General features: G+C 45.8%; 1 protein-coding gene across 4 annotated transcripts in view; it reads right to left on the minus strand.

Moving 5' to 3' along the window:
• Nucleotides 1–22,960, minus strand: part of TIAM1 (TIAM Rac1 associated GEF 1) — a 497,838-nt gene extending 474,878 nt beyond the window's left edge. For all 4 annotated transcript variants that reach the window (XM_068270618.1, XM_068270623.1, XM_068270612.1 and 1 more), the window contains exon 1: nt 22,605–22,960. The gene's annotated coding sequence lies outside the window, so the exon portion shown is untranslated. The remainder of the gene's footprint in view (nt 1–22,604) is intronic.
• Nucleotides 22,961–25,152: the final 2,192 nt, after the last annotated feature.

Genomic DNA, 25,152 nt, shown 5'->3' on the forward strand with positions numbered 1-25,152 from the left:
GCTCAACACCAATTGGTGTGAAGTCCTGGGGCGGGGTTTTGCAGATCGCGCACCGATGCGTTCGCATCTCCGCTCAGTCATCAGTCTCCCAGCGCTCCCAACGGTGATTGCCACTAGGAGACTGTCTATTTACATTGTACAGCGCTGCAATCTACAGCAGCGCTATACTGGGGACAGCCGTGACGCTCGGCTGTCCCCTTCGGAGACTCAGAGAGCGATCGGCTCTCATAGGCTAATGTCTATGAGAGCCGATCGCTGTGATTGACTGGCGGGGGAAGGGAAGGGGGTAGTGAAAATTATGGGAAAAAAAAAAAAAAAGAAACCACAAAAAAAACATTGTGGGAGTGATCAGAGCCCACATACAGAGAGCTCTGTTGGTGGTCAGAAGGAGAGGAAATCACTTGTGTGCTGATTTGTACGGCCCTGCAGCCAGGCCTTAAAGCTGCAGTGGCCCAAATTTCAAAAAAAAAAAATGCCTGGTCACTAGGGGGTGTAAGCCTGTGGTCCTGAAGGGGTTAACCAACCACAGCATTGAAGAATCCAAAATATTGCTGAGATCGAAACCAGATATCTCTGAAAAGTTCCACTGAGAGTGAAGAGAGTTGACAAAAATAATATCAAAATCAGATTTAAACGTGAATACTCAAAGAAAAAAAATATTTTCTGAAACTGAGCCAAAACAAACACATTGGGTTATTATTATTATACAGTGTTGGCATCTTCTGCAGCACCTTACAGAGTACATAGTCATGTCACTGTCTGTCCTCAGAGGAGCTCACACTCTAATCTGACCATAGTCAGTCTAATGTCCCTACCATATTATTATATATTTATATAGCACTGACATCTTCTGCAGCACCTTACAGAGTACATAGTCATGTCACTGTCTGCCCTCAGAGGAGCTCACACTCTAATCTTACCAGTGTCATAGCCTAATGTCCTACCATATTATTATTATTTATATAGCACTGACATCTCCTGCAGCACTTTACAGACTACATGTCACTGACTGCCCCCAGAGGAGCTCACACTCTAATCCCTACTATACTCCTGCTCTAATGTCCCTACCATAGTCTAGGCCAGTTGTGTGAGGGGAACAAACTACTTAATCAATAGGTTTCTGAGATGTGGGAGGAAATCAGAGTACCCAGAGGAAATCCATGGAAACATGGGGGGGGGGGGGGGGGGGGAATAAACTCCATGCAGATAAGAGACCTGGCCTAGATTTGAACCATGACCAGGGCTAGGCGAGAGTGCTACCACTGGGCTGCCCCAGCGGTTAGATGTTACTTTATAGGGAGCTTGGAAGCAAGTGTTCAGCGATTACAGTGTGATCCTTTATCACCAGCAGACAAAGGAAGGGCCAGACTGCTGAGAAGTGAACAGTGATTCCAGGTACTGTCCTGTGTTATGGAGGCAGAGCTATCAGGCCGCCCTGATTACAGGTTTACAGAGATGTGTATTCCTAGGTGAGCAGCCTGATGCTTTTGATGTGTAACACACACTGCTGTTCCTGCAGAGTGATAATGATCACACATTCTTCTGATCTTCCTCCTATTAGAGCCAGGCTATCAACCTGCCACTGAACCGGACCACCTACTGATTATATAGTTATGAGGAGCGACATCTCTGGAATTAAAATACGGAGAAATGAGCCGAGATCAGATTATGGATTTTCAGTCTCTGCACAAGGAAACCACCACTGCCAATAGTTCAATAAATACAGGAGAACGTGGTATCACCAATACCAGAGGAGAATACCGGGCATTGTAAGAATTGTCCTATCTGCAGGAAATACGGACGGAAAGCAAGAAAGCAAGAAAGAAAGCAAGAAAGCAAGAAAGCAAGAAAGCAAGAAAGCAAGAAAACGGGGTGGGGGGTTGAGGAGTACAAGTTATTTATGATGACTATTTAAAAGAGAAAATGAGATAACATTTCTCAGATAATACAGTTTACATTAGGAGTCAGAGTCGGTGCATATTTTCCTCAACTCCGACTCCAGGTACTCAAAAACTACTCCGACTCCAACGCCCAGATTTCAAGTAATGTTCTATGAACCCTTTAGCAGCCAATTTATTTAGAGGCTTGCTAGTGCTCCAGGCCAATTTATTTTTCCACATTTTTTATATTTGTTACATTTCCATGCTACTAATTAGTACTGCTGTAATGTGTGTTTATGGCCACTTGACACTAGGGGGCAGTGTGAGACAATAACAGAGGACTTCTGCTTTCGGTTTCTATATTTTCTGCTAGAGAGAGCAAAATATTCAGAGAATTTACAGCATGACGAGTTCTGCCGAATGAGGTGAAAAGCAGTGCACTTATCTCAAACAAGATAACTCTACTGAAGCCGCTAAGGAGTTAAATGCATAGAAACCAAATGTGCTTGAAGTTTTGTTTGGAAAGCATCATTACAAAGAGTACATAGATTTTATATCACATGTAATCGGTTTTGGGCAGCCAGCAGAAGGCTCCTCCTGAGCACAGTTGGAGACCCTTTCTTAATCCATCCCCACCGTTTCTCCTTGGAAGATAATTTACAGAGCGAGGCTTAGCCGGCGTACCCAGTCTCCCCTCTCTGCTAAAGGCTCCTTCACCTCCACTGCAAACACATCTGACAGCATCTAAGACTTGTCACGAGACCCACATTCCCTTAAGACTTTTTTTTTTAAAGAAAAAAAAAGGGAATAAAGCTGATCTTTTGGCTTTGATAGCAGGTCCATTGTTTGAACACAAGTGTCAAGCTCAGTTAGTGATCTAAGATTTAAAAATCACCCCCTCCTCTGAATCTCCCAGGCAGCATGTAACCTCCCCTAAATCCCCCCCCCCCCCCCCCCCCCCGCGCCCCACTTCTGCGCAGAATAATGGAAGGATTACTGAAACAATATTTATTTCTTTTATGCTTGGGAGACATTCTGATAAAATGTAACATCCAGGGCAGGACAAGGTAGAGGGCTTTTTATATTATGTCAGCCGCAGATCTAGTTTGTAGATATCTGCTCTGATAGAGAATGAATATCATGTAAATAATAAAACTGCCATATGTGAGGCCTGCAGCAGAAAAATACAGTAGTAGGGCTGACACACATCAGGCTCTGTCCCCAGCAGCCTGAAGAGGGCAGTCATGCAGTCATCTATGGGGAAGGGGGGGGGGGGGGGGGGTGTCACTATAGCTTGCAGTGCTGCATACCACTAAAATAAAGAGTTTGGAGACACTGAAGTTGAATTATCTAAAGCAGGGCTGTGGATCTGGTTCAAAAATCATCCGACTCCTCATTTTATGAAACCTCTGACTCCAGATACCCAAAATTTCTCTGACTTCTCAACTCAATCTAAATTTTACAAAAGCTATGGATTTGGTTCAAAAATCATCCGACTTCTCCGTTTATTGAAACCACCGACTCCAACTCCAGGTACCCAAAATGGCTCGACTTCACAGCCCTGATCTAAAGCTGGGTGAAGTAAAGACCAAGGTTGGGGACCTTTCCTCTCAAGGCACTTATCAGCGGTGGATTAAAGACAAACCAGAACGACATATAGTAGAACGCAGTGAATTATTCAGGATACCCACTTTTATGTGAAATATCCTGGTTTCAGCATCAGAAACACTTCCCATAGCTATATATTGCTGTATACTGGTATGTAGCCCCGCCCTCCCGAGACTAAAGGCTCATACACATATCACATAAAAGTCTTTGGAAAATGAAAGATCACAGACCAATCTTACCACCCTTCCATGTAGTATGAGAGCCATACTCTACACAGTCTATTCTATGGAGCTGAACTCCCCATCAGACAGAAATCTTTGCAAGATGCTGCACACAAACATGCTGCACACATGCAACAGATCAATATCTGCAAAAGATCCGTTCCTGCAAAATGCATTCATAGTCTATGATATCTGCAGATCATCATACACACCTTGTTTAACAGACATTCATCTGCAGATCTGACAATCCATCCTGGTGGATCTGATCTGCAGATGAATGTCTGCTAAACAAGGTGTGTATGATGATTTGCAGATATCATAGACTATGAATGCATTTTGCAGGAACAGATCTTTTCATACTACATGGAAGGGGGTAAAATTGGTCTGTGATCTTTCATTTTCCAAAGACTATGGTCTGATGGGTGTATGAGCCTTTAGGGCCCGTTTCCACTAGCCGCCATGTGCGGCTGAGAGACATGCGGCGGCAACTGCACGGCTATGGGATTCGCTGTCACCCGCACGGAAACATGCTGCAAGGACGGCCGAATCGCTAGAGCAACCAATTCGGACGGGGGCAGCATTATCCCCTATGGCAAAGATTCCCCACGCGATTTCCTTGCAGCCAATTGCTGCTGCAGTGGAAAGGGCCCTTAGGGGTCGTTCAGACTATAAACGCTGCCGTGCGTATTTCAGCAGCGCATATGGTGTGCGTCACACCAGAACGGGAGAGGTAGACGATTGATTGAAACGATGTTGCTGCATCAATATCTGCCAGATTCAATCTTGATCGATTCATCCAGATATGGAAAGTAGTGTATGGGCACCCATAGTATCCTTGCTCTCTCCTACTAAGCACAATAGGAGAGAACTGACCTCTCTCTGCCTCACACTCCTCATCTATGCTCTGCTGTTCAAACAGGCAGAAATGTGCTATAAATAAGTCTATCTATACATCTGTGCAGTAATGAGCGTCTGCCATTGCCTGCAGAGAAAAGAGAAACATTAAGCGGTTTGATGAAAAGGCCACAGTGACAGAATAAAGTCAGTCTCCGGGAGCGCGACCGCTTGTGAAATCTCAGGGAAAAGCAGCATTTTTTAATGACTTAGCAGAAAAAGCAAAGAGAGCCAAACCATCTCCCAACAGCCAGCCTCCAGAGGCTCCCTGAGGAGTATACACACAACCCGCAGATAGGTGAAGAGGATTACCACAGCCACCAGGCTAGCCACACGCGTGTATGAAAAACTGGTAACAGGAAGTGTGGGCGCCCAATTTTGGCTAGCAGAATATCTGTAAAATTTACAGATATTCTACATTTCTAAAGTGTAAATTACTGGAAAATACCAATATTTTACTAAAACTTAACCTAACACTATTCTCACACAGGACCCTCCCTTACTGATGCCTAACCTTAACCCCTTCCCGACCACCTAACACCGATAGGTGTCGGGAAGGTGGCAGCCCCAAAGGTGTCAAGAGCGGTGGGCGGAGATTAGTGGGGATTGCGTGCACATCCTCGCCTTAACATCTTGGCAGAACTGGAGGGGATCATTTTTTTTGAAGAAATGTTGAGCTTCTGAGAGGAACTAATGAAGAGGCAAGTATGTCATATACATTTGCAGGTACATCATGTGTTTATTTTAAATAATTTTTCTTGGTTCAGGTTCCCTTTAACACCCCCCATTCCTAACCCTTCAAAACACCTCCCTTCACACGTCTAACCTTAACCGACTTGATATTGGGGCTCCCACTTTCCCACTTTGATGTACACAGACATCAGCTGGATAAATGTAATAAATGGAGGAGAGGGGGATACAGTGTGTGGAGCGCAGCACTGAAAGGGGAGCACACAGCGAGTCACATGCTGCTTGCCATACGTGGTGTAATGAGGGGGGAGAGGGGGATACAGTGCATGGAGCGCAGCACTGGAAGAGGGGCACACAGCGAGTCACATGCTGCTTGCCATACATGGTGTAATGAGGGGGAGAGGGGGATACAGTGCATGAAGCGCAGCACTGGAAGGGGGGCACACAGTGAGTCACATGCTGCTTGCCATACATGGTGTAATGAGGGGGGAGAGGGGGATACAGTGCATGAAGCGCAGCACTGGAAGAGGGGCACACAGCGAGTCACATGCTGCTTGCCATACATGGTGTAATGAGGGGGGAGAGGGGGATACAGTGCATGGAGCGCAGCACTGGAAGAGGGGCACACAGCGAGTCACATGCTGCTTGCCATACATGGTGTAATGAGGGGGGAGAGGGGGATACAGTGCATGGAGCGCAGCACTGGAAGAGGGGCACACAGCGAGTCACATGCTGCTTGCCATACATGGTGTAATGAGGGGGGAGAGGGGGATACAGTGCATGAAGCGCAGCACTGGAAGGGGGGCACACAGTGAGTCACATGCTGCTTGCCATACATGGTGTAATGAGGGGGGAGAGGGGGATACAGTGCATGAAGCGCAGCACTGGAAGGGGAGCACACAGCGAGTCACATGCTGCTTGCCATACGTGGTGTAATGAGGGGGGAGAGGGGGATACAGTGCATGGAGCGCAGCACTGGAAGAGGGGCACACAGCGATTCGCATGCTGCTTGCCATACGTGGTGTAATGAGGGGGGAGAGGGGGATACAGTGCATGAAGCGCAGCACTGGAAGAGGGGCACACAGCGAGTCACATGCTGCTTGCCATACATGGTGTAATGAGGGGGGAGAGGGGGATACAGTGCATGAAGCGCAGCACTGGAAGGGGGGCACACAGTGAGTCACATGCTGCTTGCCATACGTGGTGTAATGAGGGGGGAGAGGGGGATACAGTGCATGAAGCGCAGCACTGGAAGGGGGGCACACAGCGAGTCACATGCTGCTTGCCATACATGGTGTAATGAGGGGGGAGAGGGGGATACAGTGCATGGAGCGCAGCACTGAAAGGGGGGGGCACACAGTGAGTCACATGCTGCTTGCCATACATGGTGATGAACTCAGCATTCGGGGTCATGGTTAATGTTCTGCTGTGACCAGGTCAGGGAAATACAGAAGACATTGTGATGGATGGATCCTCCCCCTCCTCCCAATACAAACTCACAGCAGAGATGACAGAACTCCCAGACATGCAGACAGACACCCCCTCCCCTCTGCACTTCCTTTCTGCTAACACATTGCACTCCAGGCTGAATTAACAAGGCAAAATGAAGTGGATATCGCTGTATCCTCCAGGCACAGGCCAGGGACATCTCTGATAATGGGAAAGAGCAGAGCTCCATTCACTGCAATACAAAGCACTGCACAGGGTCACTAGCCTACATTCACTATGCTCAGTACAGTGATTTTAGATGGTATCTAGATATTTTATGCATATTGTATGAAATTTATCCCAATTTCCTATGCAAGTTGTGAACATTTTATAAACTTTTTCTGCATTATTATTGTTATTATTACCCAACTGGGTTTTGTTAGTTAGGCCACTTTCACTCTGCAGATTGGCGGCTGCGGTGCCGCACTGGCAAAGACAGGCCTTTACAAATTACCGCGTTGGTACGCAGTAATCCCCGACTGGCAGTCGGCCAAGCAGAACATTACGCTGACTTCCTGTGGCCGATGCGATCACGTGCGTAGATACGTATTGCAAAAAATAACTTGCGCGCATTTGTGACGCATAAAACTTGCGTCGCGGTTTCACAATGGCACTTCTCGCCATAGACTTACGGTCCTCCGCCCTTCAACGCATTAAAGTGCATTAGCGTAGATCTGAAAAAGTCACTTGAGGCTACCCACTTGAGGGGGTATTGAGGCTACCCATTCTGGTAAAAGCAGCAGATTTCTGGCAGCACTACAGGACAATTACTTGACTCAAATGGTAATGGAACCAACTAGGGGGAATGCGTTACTGGATCTGATCATTTCTAATAGACCAGATAATGTATCAAATGTGCAGGTTCAAGAACATTTGGGAAATAGTGATCACAACATGATAACATTTGATCTGGTGACTGATAGGCCACGGGGCAGCGGGACCACTAAAACTATGAATTTTACAAAAGGGGACTCTACCCCTCTGCTTAAAGTCGTTAAATCCTGCAACAAAAAAAACTCTCCGTTGTCCTTGCTTAGTTTTATAAACTGCAATTGGTGTTCAAAAAAACTATTTTGGAAGCTCTTGCAGCAGCTCGAGTATCAACTTCAGAGCAAAGTGAAACACAGGCTCCCACTCAATTAACTTTGTTCCTGAGTTTTCTCCCAGCGTATAATTTTCTATTAAACCACAAACTAAAAAAGTATGCGCATGCGTTCAATGTTAAGTATACATCTATATCACATCATTCTCAGTAACCCATCCCTCTCTCGAGTGCCAGCGTCCCCCTCTATTTAGTTGTAAAAGCCTCAATTGGTCTGCTGAGTCGGTAAGGTCGCTGGACCAAATGGGGGCTTTCACAACTAAACAGAGGGGTACACCGGCACAGTAAGAATCTGCAGACACACACATACGTTTTTAAAGGCCAAAGTCTTTAAACCTTTTCAATTTTTTTTATAGCAGTTCATAAGCTGTTAGAGCATAGGGGCAAAATCCAACCAATACTCCACTTTGCGATACAATTTTTTCGCAATAAAAATGTAAAATATCTAAGTGCATTAATGAAAAGGCCCTTTGAAGTGGGATTCTAACATTAGAGGATCTTCAGCAGATTTTTCTATCAGGATTTGTAATTTTGCCTCTAGATATCGGAAGATGTCCCAGTCATGCTTGCGAAAATGATGGGATCTCCTATGTTCCGCTACAAAGAGGTGGCAGAGAAGTGATTAGAGCAGTCACAACAAAGCAACATCTGCAGACGATTAACCAGAGAGGCACCAATACACTAAAAACAAAAAGAAATCACATCGCTCTGCAAAGCAAGCTGCTCTAATTATCCTACCGTATGAAAAAATGTGGTGGAATATTCCAACGCTCGACTAGTCCAAGGGCAGGGCTCTCTTACCCTTTTGTGTCTTGGAATTGTTATGCATTTTATGCATCATGTTGTTTTAGTCACTGTTATTACCAATTCTGTATTTTGTACCAATTCTGCATTTTTTAAAGGTCTGTATTATTTTGCACCCCATGGATTGTTTCTTACTTTGTACAGCACCACAGAATTTGTTAGTGCTTTATAAATCAATAATAGTCCTTGGCAAAGCCTTAATGTACAGACAAGACAAGACACAGAACAAGAGTACATATATGGAGCTTTTCTCCTGGCTGTGTCACAGCTGCAGCCACTAGGATGCGCTTTATAGGCAGTAGCAGTGTTAGGGAGTCTTGCACAAGGTCGCCTACTGAATAGGTGCTGCCTTACTGAACTGGAAGAGCTGAGAATTGAACCCAGGTCTCGTGCGTCAGAGGCAGAGCTCCTACAGGGAACCTGAGACGGGGGATTATAAAGAAAATATACATACCTGGGGCTTCCTCCAGCCTGATCGCTCCCATGCCGTCCTCTTTTGCCTCTCTGTTCACCCGCTACTGGCCCTGGGAAGTCCTCCAGTCTGGGGCCATCTGCACATGCGTAGCTCAGTCTCACGCAGTCACATCGCCGCCGCTGTACTGGTCTGGAGTCAAAGAATGCCCCCGGCGCTGGGACTGAGACAGGGGAGCATGCCTGGCCCCAACTGGAGGATTTTCCAGGGCCAGTTGCAGGAGAACGGAGAGGCAGAAGAGGAAGGTGAGGGAGCAATCAGGCTGGAGGAAGCCCCAGGTATGTTTTTTTGGGTTTTTTTTTTTAAATCACCCTTCTCAGGTACACTTTAAAGGCAACCTAAACTGAGAAGGATATGGATTTTTCCGTTTAAAATAATACCAGTTGCCCGACTCTCCTGCTGATCCTCTGTCTCTAAAGCCCCGTCTACACAAGGCGATCCGGCGGCTCGATAAGCCGCCGGATCGCCTCTTCTGCATCCCCGCGCGTACCTGCCGCATCCCCGCTCGCCGGATTCGATCCGCCCTCGTCCCCGCGCCGCTTATCTAGCGGGGAGCGAGCAGGGAATCGGCAGTGGCAAGATCCGACCTGTCGGATCTTATCAATCGAGCCGCATCAGCGGCTCGATTGATAATACACATCGGAGCGTCATCTACGCGTGTAGATGAGGCTTAACACTTTTAGCCACAGCCCCTCAACAAGCATGCAGATCAGGTGCTCTGACTGAAGTCAGACTGGATTAGCTGCATGCTTGTTTCAGGTGTGCAATTCAGCCACTACTGCAGCCAAAGAGATCAGCAGGACTGACAAAGCAACTGGTATTGTTTAAAAAGGAAACATCCATATCCCTCTCAGTTAAGGATCCCTTTAAAGGGCAACTGAAGTGAGAGGTATATGGAGGCTGCCATATCTATTTATTTTTTAACAATACCAGTTGCCTGGCAGGCCTGCTGATCTATGTGGCTGCAGTAGTGTCTGAACAACACCAGAAACAAGCATGCAGCTAAACTTGTCAGATCTGACAATGTCAGAAACACCTGATCTGCTGCATGCTTGTTCAGGGTCTATGGCTAAAAGTATCAGAGGGTCAGCAAGACTGCCAGGCAACTGGTATTGCTTAAAAGGAAATAAATATGGCAGCCTCCATTTCCCTCTCACTTCAGTTGCCCTTTACCAGTACACTACAGTGTTCTCCTAAGGCTCTTTAAGCCGGGTGCTCCACCCGGCTAGTTTCGATGAGCACCCGACTGTCCTCGGCTCACCTCCTCTGCTGTGAGCAGAGTTGTGCACAGAAGCACTAGCCTTGCATTCTCTCATATTGCCCCACCCGACTACTTTTTTATGCCACTTAGCTACTTTTTCATGCCACCCGGCTGGAAAAAAATTCTGGGGAGAACACTGCACTATCTAGCCACCAGACCAGACAAGGAAGTCCAAAGCATAGGGCCAAGCTCTAAGCACCTCTCTCAAACACCTGTTTACCCAGCTAGCAATGGCCTAGAACATTGCGTTACAGACCGGGTCATGCACAGCGGCACAGAGGGGACACATAAAAGCCGGGTGACACAGAATAATGCCCCTTTGTGTGGCCCGGACACATTGGTCATGCTGCATTAACGCAAAAAGAACACAGGAGGCCGATATAGCTCCTTAATTGAAATTCCCCAACTCTGCCGCTGCTTCACAGAACATAAAAAACAAAAAGGCACTGAAAGCAAACATATAATCATAATGTAACTGCTATTTGCAGGAGCCGTTGGGCTGATTTCCATCAAGTGAGCATAGTTCCCCAAATCATTAGCAATGCAAATACCAGATTGCAGAAGAACAAAGATGCTCCAAAGAGTACACAAGCCTTCAACGTTCATCACAGACGTGAAGTCGTCAGGGTGAGGGTGGAATAAGGGGGAACGCCGCAGATTTTTACTGTCTACAAGTGGGTAGCTCTCCAACTTAATGCGGATCTGAACTCAGAACTTCCTTTCTGATCTAAAATATAAGCAACAGCATAACCTGTAAATAATTTTTTACAGCCAATAGAAATCCTGCAATAAATCTGCAGTGTCTATTTCCTGCTTTCATGGCAGCAGACACAGGGTTAACATCCTGTGTTTACATATTAGCTGCTCTCCAGAGGCAGCCAGCTGACACAGCCGACAGATCAGATTACAGTGGTGATTAGTCACAGATAAAGGGGAATTAGACAGGCTAAACTCTCTAAATACCAGGGCTGTGGAGTGGGAGTCGAAGTTGGAGCAATTTTGAGTACCTGGAGTCGGTGGTTTTAATAAACTAAGGACAGGGTACTGTTGTAGATCGGTATGTAACCTCATCCTCATTGATATTTCGCCTAGGCTATGAAGTCAAGATGCCTTCTCCTTGTTCACTCTGGAAAACCGAATGTTTCTGTTCACTTCGGAAACTGACAAACATTCTGCAGTGATGCACCTGCCAGCAGTAAAGATGTTGCCACTTTTGGTAAATGAAAGAATGCAAATAAGGGTAAAAAAATTAAATGTAAAATTGGCAAACATTGACTACATTTACAAATGAATACAACAACAAAAAAAAAAATTCCCCCACTGTGTACAGTGCCTAGCGATATGCTTTATGGTCATGCATGCTTTGCAATAAAAAAAAAAATAAAAAAAAATTTGCATGCGATTCTAAAAATCACAATGCAGCCGGTATGTACAGGGCCTGAAGAATGGTTGCAGTTTACATTTTCCCCATTAAGGCTTCTTGCACACCAAGACGTTGTGTTAGGTGCCACGTTAAGGTCGCATAACGTGCACCTAACACAACGTATGGTGCTGCAAAAGCCGACGGTAGAGTGAGCCGCGTTCGGCGGCTCGATTCCTATAATGTCTCCCAGAGTGGCGCTGATTGGCCAGCGGGACCACGTGATGCGGAGCGAGACACTCCGCATCACGTGGTCCCGCCGGCCAATCAGCTACCGCCAGTGCAGTGATTATTAAGTAGCCATGTGCGCGGCTACTGTAGCTGGCTCTCCCCGCCTCCTCTCCGCCCCCCACTGCGCATGTGCAAACAGTCTAACGCGGCTATAGCCGCTCCAACGCCGTAGCATGCTGCACTTTGCACCGAACGTGCAGCGTTACATGTAACGCAACGTGGGCTGTGTGAACAGCCCACTTGTGTTACATTGCTGTGCGTTGGGGGAGCGTTACAGGCGCACTAACGTGCGCCTGTAACGTCTTGGTGTGTAAGCAGCCTTAAAGCGGGAGTGTCACCACAAAAATCAAATTTCAACAGCAGCTGGTCTGAGTGTATTAAGTGATAAAGATGCTAATCCTGCATTCAAAACTTTTTCTGCTGTTATGATTTGGAGTTATCATATACCTTAGGAGCACTGGCTCTTTAGTAGTCTGTGCCAAAGAATTGCATGCTGGGGGTTCTTTTTATCTATCATATTCCTCCTCTTCCCTTTATTTCCCTGCCTGCTGCTTATCTGAAATTTGATACCCTACTCACTTGTGTTTTACAAGCAAGGCTGAGGTGACTCAGCGATTGGAGGAGACAAGAAAAAAAAAGTAAAGGGAAGAAATGACATCATGAGTTAGCCTTAACTATGGGCAAAAGACATGGCCCCCACCAGGAACAGAATTCTCGTAATTTACTATATAACATTTAGGCTAGTTACACACCAGGACGTTGCGTTTTGGGGACGTTAAAGGGCACATAACTTAACGCAACGCCTGGTGCTCTCTGGTGTGGACGTCGGAGTGAGCCGCGTTGTGCAGCTCACTCTGGCGTCCGTGATGCCACGATGCGTACTCTTGGACGCGTGCGGCATCACGTGGTCCCGCCCGGCCAATCGCCGCACAGAGCGGCCAATCCAGGAAGTAAACACTGCACGTCACTGAGTGCAGTGAATATTAATTAGCCATGTGCCCGGCCGCTCTCCCCTCCTCCCCAACATGACTGAGCATGTGCAAACAGTCTAATGCGGCTTAGCCGTGGAGAACGCACAGCATGCAGCACTTTGCTGTGAACAGCCCACTTATGTTACATTGCTGTGCGTTGGGGGAGCGTTACAGGCTGCACTATAACGAGTGCCTGTAACGTCCCTGTGTGCAAGAAGCCTCACTGAAATCAAAATGTGGACAGTACATTACATGTGTTATGTAAGTAGATCAAGTATTTACTTATATATGTGTTTTTTCCCCTGGCATAGTATGGCTGATCCTACTGCTTTAAAAAGAATGGCTGAAGTTTGATTGGCTGTTTTATGCTCCACCCATTTTCCCTGGCCAAGGTTGTAGACTCTGGCTTTATTACTGTGAGAATTGCAAGCTTCCTAAATTTTCCCACTAAGGTGAATGGGTGAAATCTGATTGGCCGTTTGTGGTTTCGCCCAAATTCCTACTTACAAGCTCCCGATACATTTAGGCGTATCTTAGCGGTGTTCCCTGGGGGCCTCATGGATGTGGAAATACCTTCTCGGCTGCGTCCCGCACTAAGAACATCCACACTGATGTTATGCTGATTGTGCAAACAGACTACGCTATGAGATTCTTTTATTGTGTTTTATTCAACGTTTTTAATAAAGATTCATCAGTGTATTCCATATGTGCTGGATGTTGTGGTTCACTGAGGAGCCTAGTGGATCATAGAATTAAGCTTGAGACCCGCCTGAACAACGAGGTGGTTTGAATCTGGCGAGCCCCTTTGATATTGGTGGTGGTATCACGTGTGAGGGCACGTTTCACACTAGCACGGATTGTGTTGCAAATATCATATTGAGGCAGAATCACGCGATGTGTAGTTTGTCTCCTATGCTTCCCTAGGTGGATTCATTGCAAGTGAGAGCGCAGTGGAAGATTTTGCCATTTTGTCTTCTATATAAGTATATTCCTACAGCGAACTTACAGAACTCTTTTTGCGCCTGCAAAGACTTTTGTGACTATTTGATAAGAGTGTGCAATTAAGTGGCGCGGCCAATGATATCAGTAACATACAAATAAAAAGTACATTTTCTCCAGAGTAAAATGTGCCATAAATTACTTATCTCCTATGTTGCTGTCACAGTCGGTAGTAGAAATCTGACATTAACAGGTTTTGGGCTAGTCCATCTCTCTATAGGGGATTCTCAGGGATATATTTATTTTCAAAAGCACTTAGTGAATGGCAGTTGCTCTGTCCAACTGAGTAGGGAGAAGGGAAGCTGGCCAGCATCATTGTTTAAATCCTTTTTAGGGAATATCTCAAAGAATTAACGCCTTGCTGAGAATCCCCTATGAAGAGATGGACTAGTCCAAAACCTGTCACTTCTGTCAGATTTCTACTACCTACTGTAAGTGACAGCAACATAGGAGAAAGGTAATTTATGGCTCATTTTACTCTGGAAAAATGTACTTTTTATTTGTATATGTTTGCACATATTTTACATTTTACAGTTTTTTTGCTGTAGTGCCCCTTTAAGTGATTTTTTTTTTTTAAAAATAGCGTTTTTTTACTGGATGTGCCTACCCACTGTATTTTTGAGGTATGTTGGAACCTGCAAGGGCTTAGAGCACTCCGCAGAGCAGTGTCCATTGTCCTTGTGCACCTCGCTCTACTACACACCTGAAAGGATTTTAGCACTAACAATAGGAAACATTTCCCAAGACATCCAATTGTGATACAAAATTCAGGTCTGTTTTAGATTCATCAATTTTTATTATTTAAAAAAAAAAAAAAAAAAAAAAAAAAAAAAAAAAAAAATACTACTGCAAAAAATTATAAAATATTAAATACTTACATATAAAATGTACATTTGTACAAATGCACTATACATTTTTTTATTTTGAAGTTACTGTCACTTATTGTAGGTAATAAAAGAGCCATACACTTAAATTAATATTAATTGCCATGGTACCGCCTGACAGAAAAACAAACAAGACAAATATATTGTTTTTACAATTAATTACTGAGAAACCAATAACTGCCAAAGGCTTCTGTTACACAGCCAATCAAGCCAGGAACGGCAGGTTCGATAAAGCGTTACATGTCAAATAATTTGGTCGGTAAGTTTTCAGATATCATAGTTGAGGTTATTCTTGCTATGGTATTGTCTAGTGACAGAGTAGGAGGGTTTCAAAGCTTAAAGTGGCATGAAACTCAGCATTTCCTCTTTCTTCTAAAAGTAGTCTAAAATCTACTACCATGGGGAAAAGAATTGTAACAGAACAGCATTCAAACAGTTAAACACAACACTTTGGACTTCAATGGAAAGCTCCTTGCTTCAGTGGAAAGCTCTTTGCTTCAGTGGGCCGCTTCTGGCCTAATCTGAAGAGGTGACAACATTATCTTTTGTTTACATTCCTTCGTCAGATACATTTAGTAACCCTAAAGGCCCATACACACGTCGGATTTTTCCGAATGACGGTTCGTTTGAAAGTCCCGTCATTCAGTTGTCCGCACGCCAAATCGGGCGTGTGTACAGTCCGTCGTTCGGGTGATAAGATCCGCCGGACCAGTCTTATCACCCGAACGACGGACTGTACACACGCCCGATTTGGCGAGTGGACGACTGAACGTTCAAACGACCAGTCGTTTGGGAAAATCCGACGTGTGTATGGGCCTTTAAGCTACGTACACGTCTGACTTTTACAAACTACCGATAGTCAGACCCACCCGCGGGGCTGTCGCTCTGACGACAGTTTGCCGGTGTGTACAGTCTGTCGTCAGGCTGATAAAGGCTGGTTTTGACTGATCCGCCGAGTGGATCAGTCAAAACCAGCCTTATCAGCCTGACGACAGACTGTACACACCAGCTAACTGTCGTCAGAACGACCGCCCCACGGGCAGGTCTGACGACCGGTAGTTTGTAAAAGTCAGACGTGTGTACGAACCTTTAGCAAACTGATGGACCTGAGCTGTACTGAGCTGAGGAGCAGAAACAGCTGAGAGGTGATCAAGAGATAGATTTTAATATACAATAGTAGTAAGAAAAAGCCTGCCTGTCAAATGACAGTCGGGCTATTGGGCCAAAGTGCAGGCACGCGCAGGACTCTATTGCGGAAGGGAATGCGTGCTAAACTACGCTTGGGAAGGACTGCGCAGGCACAGTGGCTTAAGATACACAAAATTGATACTTTCAGAAGTAAACTAAAATATAACTTTTATTAGTCTATTTAAAAACTTATCCTTGTTTTTGTTGTTTTATGTTTATAAATATACATCCATAACAGAGTAGGGTTAATAGTATTGTACAGAGCATATATGTCCATAAAGAGGATTTTGTAACATTGCTCCAACCCTATACTCTGACTAGTTGCTGTTAACTACATATAAGACAATACCTAACCACAAATCCAAATGTATTATGTCCATAAATCCTCTTTATGGACATATATGCTCTGTACAATACTATTAACCCTACTCTGTTATGGATGTATATTTATAAACATAAAACAACAAAAACAAGGATAAGTTTTCAAATAGACTAATAAAAGTTATATTTTAGTTTACTTATGAAAGGATCAATTTTGTGTATCTTATAGAAATCAGATTTTGTGAATTGAGGCACAGTGGCTTGTCGACTCCCAGGTGGTAAAAAATGAAACTTAACCGCACCGGGAGAACGGAGAACTTAGGGCCCTTTCACACCAGAGGGATTTTTCGGCGTTTTAACGCCACGGCCGAAGTTGGCGTTTTGCTAGGTAAAAGAAAGTCCATAGACTTTTACCTTTCACATCTAACTCGGCGTTTTGGAGCGTTGCGTTTCAACGCTCCCAGGAGCTTATTCAGGGCTGTTAACAGCCGAAGTTGGCTGTTGGCGTTTCAATGATAGTCAATGGAAAACGCCAACTTCAGCGTTTTCAAAGCGTTTTACAGCTATCTTGTTCACTTATTTTTATAGAAGAAAAAAAAAAAAAAAAAAAAGGACGTTTTCATATTTAAACTCTTTCAAAAGGCTTTGAAAACGCTATGTATTGGCGTTAAGCAAAAGGCTGACTTTCAGCCTTTTCTACCGCAGCCTCTAGTGTGAAAGAGCCCTTAGGACCAGTGCAGGCACAGGATGGCTGCGGGGGGCTGGTCGAAGCCCCAGGTAAGTAAATGCCATTGGTTTAAGTTCACTTTAAGCCTTATACACACCTACAATTTTGATTGCCCAAATTTACCACCTCCGTGTAGCATTAAAATGCAGATGTGTGGTCGCTAAAGGGCAGTCTGTGCTGGGTTCAGCAAGTACTTCAACTTCTTATATTCAACCAATTAAAAAGGCGCTAGGCTTCGGTTGCAACTCCCCTCCCCCCTAATCGCTACAAATCAGCCGCACGCATGGCAGAGACCCATGGACTTGTACGCTTTCCCCCCTGCACCCATCCTCTGCTGTCTGAAGTCCGCCTGCCTCCCATGCATGTGCGCCAGGCACAATGCACAGACACAGGGACATCGGAGGACGCATCGGCAGGAGGTTTATTAGATAGGATGCATTATTGTAATTTTTTTATGAAAAAGATTATATATACACTGTACTGGTGGCCAAAGTTTGCTGCTTTCATTTGTATGATGGGAATTTGCATGTACTGCAGAATGTCATGAAGAGTGATCAGATGAATTGCCATGAAAATGAACTTCATACCCAAAAACGCCCAATGCATATCATCTCTGCCACACTGGCCTCAATTCACGGAGCTTTATCAAATGTTTGATAATTTATCTCATGGGTAAAATCTAATTTTGAATTCACTAAGGTGTTATAGATTTATCAAATGTTTTATCGATGAAATGATCAATATATAAGACCTTAGTGAATTCAAAATTAGATTTTACCCATGAGGAAAATTATCAAACGTTTTATAAAGTGTTTGATAAAGCTTAGTGAATTGAGGCCACAAGCACCTGCTGAGATCACGTCAGTAATCTTCTTGCTAACACAGGTGAGAGTTCTGACGAGCACAAGGCTGGAGATCATTCTTTCATGCTGATTGAGATCAATTAGCAGACTGGGGCCCATGTGCAATTCACTTTTTCTGCAGAGTTTTCTCCTAGGTGAGATCTTTACAACTTGTCAAAATATTTTTGACCCCCTTCCGACTACCGATCGGCGTCAAGTCCAGGGGGCGGAGATTAGCGGGGATATCCCCACTTTCACTACGGAGCTCCGCTCTGAGATAAGCCTGCCAGCTGGATAATAGCCAGGCAACTGGTATTGCTTAACCACTTAAGGACCAGGGGATTTTTGTTAGATCTGTGCTGTGTGGGCTCTCCAGCCCACGCAGCACAGATCGTGTGGCAGCCAGGGCGACCAGACTTCTCCCCCCTTTTTTCCCCACTAGGGGGATGTCCTGCTGGGGGTGTCTGATCGCCGCCGCTCTGTTGTGCCTTGCGGGGGGAGGCTCCTCAAAGCCCCCCTCCGCAGCGATTTCCGCCCTCCCTCTCCTTCCTTCCCTCCCTCTCGCTGTGGGCGGCACAGGACGGAGATGGTTCTGCGCCGCCTCTGACAGGCTTCAGCCTATCAGATGCCGGCGATCTCCAATCTCCTTTACGGAGATGTAAAGCAGCGGGGATTTCTTTCCCACGTGTTTACATTTAGCCTGCGAGCCGCGATCGGAGCCTTGCAGGCTGTTCACGGAGACACCCTCCGTGAACTGACATGGAACGTTTCCATAGAAACCCTACAAACGACCAGCCGCCGCCTATCGGCATTGGCTGGTCGTTAAGTGGAAAGAAATACATATAGCAGCCTCTATGTCACTCTCACCTGAGGTTCACGTTAACCCTCTGCACAACCATATACAGGATGACTGCCACAGACTTAAACAGCAGTCCAATCATAAGATGGCCATACAACTAAAAGATCCAACTTTTCAACAATTCGATCGGTTGTCCTGAAAAATTTAGAGCTTTTCTTTGTTTTCAACAAATCCGATCGAATTTCCCAATTTTTGATTTATTTTTTTTTTTAAAGATTGGACATGTTGGAAATTTCAGACCAACCTTATCAAGAATTGTATGGTGTGTGATGGATTGTCAATTACTTGATGTACAGTTCCAATCAATTTTTTTGAGCTTTCAAATATTGTATTCATGATTGGGGAAAAAGTGAACGTAGGTGTATGGTACATTGGTCAGATTTTTTAATCGTTCGGTCAGAAAAAAAAATGGATTGCCATTCTTGAACAGCGATTTGAAAAAAACAAACAATTGTATGGTGTGTGGCCACCTGTACAGTTTGGTTTGTGAGCACAAAGGTGCCCATACACGGTAAAATAAAAACGTTTAATTTTCCCGTTTATTCGATCAAAACGAATGAAAGTTTAAAGCGCATCTGTTTTTCAATTAAGGAAAAATTAAAAAAAAAATAAAAAAAAATCAATGAGCCTGTGTTTTTCAATAAAAATCTGATATAACGGAATAATCGAAGAAAATTATCCAAATCGAAAAAAATTGTACCATGTATGGGCGCCATAAATGATTAAATTCTGCTTACAAACTGGAAATCTGCCACAGACAATGTACAGCAGTGTTACTCTATCAAAAACAGACTGAGGACCGAGCAATTAAAAACATAACCTCATTATCATTGAGAAGCTCAGCACTGCAATCATCTCTTTCTCCCAGCTATTGATGCTTTATCACACGATGCTGACACAGCAGAGGCGGAGCTACGGATGTAAACACAGGGCTGTACATGTATCACGCCGATGGCCAATGCCATGTCTGTTATGAAGACTTACATAAAGCATCCAGTGACAGGTCAGCTTGTAAACATGAGTGATGCCCAGAGCTGAAAGCTTCATGCGGAGTCTCATCCATCAAAGCCCCCGGTCTCAGAAAGCCTATGCAGTGTTTACATCTGTCACGCCATACATGCAGATTCATCAAAACGCGCAGGATGGCATGATTTCCACAGAGGGCCATCCAAAGCTGATTACAGGCAGTCAGATTGTCGTGCTTTTTAAGGTCAGCGTAAATAACAGCTAGTATATGTGACTGCGGGGAAGGCAATGTCATGCTCAACGGTGACTTTGGAAAAATCTGAGCACAGCAGGCGGCCGACATCACTAAGCTATATCCTGGGGCCTGTCTGCACACAAACTATAGGGGAGCAGACGCTACAGGATCGATCATAGGCAGTATACACAATCCCAGAGGCACCCAACATGTCTAGCACAGCACATCTAACCCAGGGGAGGGAGGGGCACACGATGCGATTTCCCGCTCTATCGATCAATTTACAACATGTTCGATCAGGTTTCGATCGATACAGCCGTCGATTTTGCATACTTAACATGCAAAATCGAAGGCTGTAAAGATCGAAAATTTTGAAAATAATCGATCCCGCTGATCGAGTGGGAAATCGCATCGTGTGTACCCAGCATAACCTAGGGGCATGCCACATGTCTAGCCCTTGGACACTACACATATCTCCAACTGTCTAACCAAGGGGTACTTCACATGTGTAAATCTGTATGTATAGCTAAGGGGCATCCCCCAAATGTCCTATCCAGGAACCCCACAGACACTACAGTCTCCAATTTTGTAATCCAGGGAGCACCCCACATGTGTAAACCTATATGTATAAGCCAGCGGCACCCCCACATGTTCCATTCAGGGTACCCCCACATCTCCAAATGTCTAACCCGGGGCACCCCGCATGTCCAATCCAGGATATCACACATGTGTAAATCTGTATGTATAACCCAGGTGCACCCCACACGTCCGATCCAAGGCAACCCACATATCTACCTTCAAATGTCTAACCCAGAGCTACCCCACATGTCCATATCAGGATGCGCCACATGTCCAATCTACGGACACTGTACATATCTCCAAACGTCTAATACAGGAGCACTCATATGTCCAATGCCTGACACTCCACATGAGAAGCCCCTCAAGCTGGACCCCAAAAATCTAACCCAGGTCACCCCGTGTCTATTTCAGGGGCACCTGACATGTTTCATCCACGGGCACACCACATGTCCAATTCAGAGCCCCCCCCCACAAATGTGTCCCCTCATGGGGCATCCCACAAACCTAACCCATATGATAACCTCTAGCCTTAGACTCTGAGGCAACAGACATATCTGACCTGGATGATTCCTGGCTGCAGCATCTCCGGCCAGACCTCAACTCCATTCTATGCAGAAGCCCCAGGAAATAAGTATTCATGTCATATAGGAATCAGAAGCAGACAAGATGCAGCAGGAAGAGGCCGAGGACAGCTTGTCTGCCGCAAAACATCAGAGAGACAAGTCCCACATCCATCCCAGCTCCCCGGTCATTAGAGACGGAACATAAAATCCTCCAACCAGCTCTGTTCTGAATGCAGCAGAGACAGAACGTGGACCAGCAGCAGGCAATTCACAGGCTAACAGGCTCGCAATGGAGGAGAAGGCTGCTGCTCAAATAACAAGAGCCAGATTGGTGCTGCCAATGGAAAATCCTTATATTCACAAAACATAGATGGTTTCTGAATGGGATCCTTCCGCAGATCACAAGCCTGGTCCAAAACAAGCAGAATATCAGAGATTCTAAGCTGTACAGGGGATTGTAGAAAAATAAATAAAAAAGGATTGCATATCACATATAGTGATGTGGACCTAAAGGTAGCCGTACAGCTAGCTATTTTATTTCAATCGACTAAGCGATTGACTTTATTGGGCAATCAACTTCAGTGTGGCTGATCAAAAATCGATTGACTAGTTGCCCACACACGACAACCCTAGTTGCTCACTCACAAACACCAATATACTGTGCAAATCACCTTCACTAATTGATCTGACAGACGTTGTGCCTTCAAGCTTCCGATGCAACAATTGATTCAATGTCGATCAAATGATAAGTGAAGGATAACAGGGTATCGGCATATTGGAACACACCCACAAGATAAAACTATCAAAAGATGGATCGTACAGCCAAATCACTAGCTGTATGGCAACCTAAGGGTGTCCCATTACCGACACAACTTTAGCAAACAATCGACCTTCTGATCTAAAAAAATTGCAATCAGGAAAAAAAAAAATTATATATGATTGGGAGAAATCGATCAGGCCTATAAATGGAATAGAAGCTATAACCGATCTAAATCGGTTGGTCATTCACTAATATTGCATCATAATGGGCACCTTTACGCAGCACTCCAAAAAAATGCTGTTTTCACATAATTACACAAATAGATAGACCAATAAAATTCATATTTTTTTCCACTGATTCCTCCATCAGATCTCACATCTTGTGATACTCCAATCCTGTGCATCTCTCCCCAGCACAGAGCTCCCCCCCCCCCCCCTCTGCCCCTCTATGGGGTCTCCCTGGCACTGCAGTATTAACCCCCATCCATCAGTTACCTGCAAACCAGGTGCGTGATCCCCTCTTTGCACACAGATCTCCCATCTTGTGATAATGCAATCCTGTGCATCTCTCCCCAGCACAGAGCTCCCCCTCTATGGGGTCTTCCCGACACAGCAGCATGAGCCCCCCTCCATCAGTTACCTGCAAGCCAGGTGCGTGATCTCCTCTCTGCATACGGATGCCCCCTCCAGCCGGTGCTGCACTTCCAGCCACTGTCTCCGCTGACGCCGTACCCGCAGGAGCAAGGAGAGTGGGCGGGGCTTCGGAGGGCGGGATCGCGGCTCGCCTTCTGACTGGCCAGAGCGCTGTCAATCTTGACGGTACATGGACCAATCGTCGCCTGAGGAGCGTATCCGCGCAGCACAAAGGCCCCGGCGCCGGTGACGGCTCGGATGGGCTTCTGCATGTGACGTGCGTCCCGCCGTAGAGAGCGGCACGGACCTGTCACAGGAAAGAACGAAGGTTGGTGGAGGCGACGGACGGACTGCCTGTGTCAGTGGTTTCCGCCGCTAGGTGGCGCGTTGCCTATAAACAAGGCATTGAGGCCAATCACAAGGAGGGGCGGGACGGGCAGACTTTGCGCGCTCCATGGGATCGCGCGCTGATTGGTTGAGAGGAGGCTGAGGAACGCCCACTGGGCTGTCAGTCAGCGGGGGAGGCTGTGTGTACATGGAGCACGTGGTGTGCTGCGCTAGGGGAGGCATGACTTGCCTGGGGACAGATTCTGTTCCTTGTAGGAATCATGTCTTTTGCCCACAGTTTGAGGTTAAATACTGCATAGCTTCTAACTGTCCCTCTTTGGAAGCCCTGTCCCTCAGTCCCACTTTCCTCCTCATTTGTCCCTCTTTCAGGACGTTGTCCCTCTTTCTATGTAAACATATATATTTATCTACTAAAAAAATCTGTTGGATTGACTCTAAACTTTATTTCCATCCTTTAAAATTACTAATTTTAAAATGTTAATATGAAGGAAAATGAACCAGGATAGAAAAGACCAGTGTGGTCAGGGGTGAGCCTGGGGTGCCTGGCACCTGGGTGCAAGATTTCCTCTGGCGCCTATGGGAGTGGTTAAATTAACCGCGCCCAACCACATAACCACACCCATGTCCTGCCTAATCACACCCACACCTTCCACCTCTTTACGCATGCATGTGATACCCCATTCCTACCCCTCTTCCATGGGCTTGCTCCTGGCTGGCTTTGGCTTCCTGCGAGTCTGCTAGTCTCTGGACTGACTCAGGCTGAGAGGCTCTGCGAGTGCGACGCAGTCACACACTGCGTATTTATGGCTGCCTGCGGCCACCCTACTCTCGCTCGCTGACGTCGGCTCCTCCCCCCTGCCAAGCCCAAGGTGGGCTGCCTGTATCTTTCCCGTTGTGCCACGCAGCCTGCCAGTGTTGCCACCCTTTCACATTATTTTAACTGACAAATACCTAAAAATTTACTGACAAAAGATTATTTTTACTGACAAAATTCCCCCACTAAATGCACATAAGAGACAGCTTTTCCCCATGTAAATGCACATAACAAGAGACCGCTTTTCACCAGTAAATGCACATAAGAGACAGCTTTTCCCCATGTAAATGCACATAACAAGAGACCGCTTTTCCCCATGTAAATGCACATAACAAGAGACCGCTTTTCCCCATGTAAATGCACATAACAAGAGACCGCTTTTCCCCATGTAAATGCACATAACAAGAGACCGCTTTTCACCAGTAAATGCACATAACAAGAGACCGCTTTTCACCAGTAAGTGCACAGAAGAGACAGCTTTTCACCAGCAAATGCACAGAAGAGACAGCTTTTCACCAGCAAATGCACAGAAGAGACAGCTTTTCACCAGCAAATGCACAGAAGAGACAGCTTTTCACCAGCAAATGCACAGAAGAGACAGCTTTTCACCAGCAAATGCACAGAAGACACAGCTTTTCACCAGCAAATGCACAGAAGAGACAGCTTTTCACCAGCAAATGCACATAATAAGAGACAGATTTTCACCAGTAAATGCACATAATGACAAACAGCCAGTGTCCCCAGAATATATAGCCAGGGATATATGTCCCCAGTATATGTAGGCAGGGGTATATGTCCCCAGTATATGTAGGCAGGGGTATATGTCCCCAGTATATGTAGGCAGGGGTATATGTCCCAGCATATGAAGGCAGGGGTATATGTGCCCAGCATATGTAGCCAGGGGGTATATGTGCCCAGCATATGTAGCCAGGGTTTATATGTGCCCAGCATATGTAGCCAGGGGGTATATGTGCCCAGCATATGTAGCCAGGGGGTATATGTGCCCAGCATATGTAGCCAGGGGGTATATGTGCCCAGCATATGTAGCCAGGGGGTATATGTGCCCAGCATATGTAGCCAGGGGGTATATGTGCCCAGCATATGTAGCCAGGGGGTATATGTGCCCAGCATATGTAGCCAGGGGGTATATGTGCCCAGCATATGTAGCCAGGGGGTATATGTGCCCAGAATATGTAGCCAGGGGGTATATGTGCCCAGTCTAGGTAGCCAGGGGGTATATGTGCCCAGTCTAGGTAGCCAGGGGGTATATGTGCCCAGTCTAGGTAGCCAGGGGGTATATGTGCCCAGTCTAGGTAGCCAGGGGGTATATGTGGACAGTCTAGGTAGCCAGGGGGTATATGTGCCCAGTCTAGATAGCCAGGGGGTATAGGGT

Source organism: Hyperolius riggenbachi, chromosome 2 (assembly GCF_040937935.1).
Source record: "Hyperolius riggenbachi isolate aHypRig1 chromosome 2, aHypRig1.pri, whole genome shotgun sequence".
Lineage (NCBI taxonomy): Eukaryota > Metazoa > Chordata > Amphibia > Anura > Hyperoliidae > Hyperolius > Hyperolius riggenbachi.